The sequence below is a fragment of the Dromiciops gliroides genome, chromosome 1, assembly GCF_019393635.1.
Source record: "Dromiciops gliroides isolate mDroGli1 chromosome 1, mDroGli1.pri, whole genome shotgun sequence".
NCBI lineage: Eukaryota > Metazoa > Chordata > Mammalia > Microbiotheria > Microbiotheriidae > Dromiciops > Dromiciops gliroides.
In genome coordinates, this window is record NC_057861.1 from 56,748,294 (window position 1) to 56,750,417 (window position 2,124).

A 2,124-nucleotide genomic window follows, 5' to 3' on the forward strand; every position below is an offset into this window, starting at 1 on the left:
TGGCACCCAGGTCTTAATGTGAATTCATGTCACCCAGCCCAGCCGGTGTCCTCAACAGCTGGCAAAGGGGATTGCTAAGCCACTCACTTTCAGTGGTCCTTGAAGGATTGGGAAGAATGGAAACAGTATTTTATGACTGGAGAAGGGCAGACATCTGTTTTTTAAAAGGGCAAAGGAGGCAGTTGCCGCCCAAGAGTTTCTCTTGCTTTATCTCTGGTCCCCCATGGCCTTGCAGAACCACAACCTGGCTGCTGCCAGCACTGCAGCCTCCCATAAGGGGGCCTAGCCTGGGACGGACGTGACCCTCAGATTTGTGGGCAAGAGGTTACAGCAAGAATTGATGACCCTAATGATGTCTGGAGACAAAGGAATTTCTGCCTTCCCAGAATCTGACAATCTCTTCAAATGGTTCGGCATCATCTGTGGAGCTGCTGGGACAGTATATGAATACCGGAGGTACAAGCTCTCCCTGGAGTTCCCCAGCGGCTCCCCATATAATGCTCCCACTGTGAAATTTGTTACACCTCGTTACCGTCTTAATGTGGATACCCAAGGCAATATCTGTTAGGACATCCTCAAGGACGAGCTCTGTATGATGTCAGGACCATTCTACTATCTGTCCAGAGCCTGCTGGGAGAACCCAACATTGACAGCCCATTGAACACACATGCTGCTGAACTTTGGACAAATCCTACAGCCTTTAAAAAGTACCAGCTGGAAACCTACATGAAGCAGGTGACTAGCCAGGAGCCCGTGCGCATCTTTTCCCCTTCCTCATAACCTGTCTTCTCTCCTCTGTACAAGACTGTATCATACTGTTTTCCTTTTTTTCCTAAACTCAGCCCTCAACATTAATGTATAGATAATGTTTTTTAAGCTAAAAAAAAAAAAAGAAAAGGGGTGGGGGAAAAGGGAGGTTATAGGCTCACGAGCCAGACCTTGATTTCTGGGAATATTCTAGAACGTATCTTTGTATCCCTTAGGTCAGTTAGCAGGTCTTGTCCACCAGGTTATAGATAATTGTGATCTCCACATTGGTAGAGGGAATTCCCATCTTAGTAGTTCCCTTTGCTATTGAAATCCCAGTCCCTTATTAAAGGGATGGTTTCTCACCATCTATAAAAAGAAGTTGTGATCAGAACCATCAGCTTTGGGTGGTTGGCTCTTGTCTTCATCAAGAGCAGGTCATACCATGCAAGGCTCCTGGTTGGTGTCATCTTGGATCGCACTCTTGGCTCGGGAATGCTGTCTGTTGGTGAGCGCTCTCCTCTCAGGACAGAGTAGGTAATGTAGGGTTTCTGAACTCTGCTTGAGGTCATGTGCTCATTCCCTCTCTCTCCCTCTGTCTGTCTCTCTCTCTCTCTGAGAGACAACATGGTGATGCAGGGGCTTTTCTGTTTGTGTTAAATGCCATGCAGTCAATACTTTACTGATATTTAATATTAATTAATAATAAATACTTACTGCCAAGGGGGGGGGGCAGGTCATACCTGGCCTAATAGACAGTGGTACCATTAGATGGATTTGTGACTGTTTGAACAACTGGACCCAAAGAGTGGTTGTAATAATCTGATATCTTAGTAAAGGATCTCCAATGGAATGCCTTGAGTGTCTCTCTGTCCTTGCTTATGTGCCTTAGACAAAGGCACGGGCAGCCTGCACTGTTATCAGATGTGCAGGTGACACCAGCCTGGGAGGAAGGATAGCTAATATGCTGGATGTCAGAGCTAGGAACCCGAAAAGACCCTCACAGTATTGGCTCAAGTCTAATTCACTTAAATGTCACCTCTGGGTCCCCTGCTTCTGATAGAGGAGCTTTCACCTCATCTTTCTGGGGCACAGGCCTCTAAGCCACTCCCTTGCTCTCTCCTTGGCCTTTCCCCCATTTCCTGGCACCTCCTTTATGTGGTGTCTTCCCCCATTAAGATGTAGGTGCCTTGAGAGCAGGAGCCATCATGCTTGCTTGGATTTGCGTTTCTAGTGCTTAGCACAGGTCCTAACACATGCTAAGTGCTTAATGATCCTCTATTGATTCTGTTCACTGGGTGTTTCCCTCCCTCCCCCAATCTGTGTGTCTTCCCATTTCAGCATGTGTTTGTGTGTCTTTCTCCCCAGTCTCCATGT

The 2,124-nt window shown here is 47.0% G+C and overlaps 1 pseudogene; it reads left to right on the forward strand.

Annotated features, from left to right (window-relative positions):
• The first annotated feature begins 223 nt into the window (after nt 1–223).
• LOC122745000 lies at nt 224–780 on the forward strand (annotated as a pseudogene).
• The last annotated feature ends 1,344 nt before the right edge of the window (nt 781–2,124 follow it).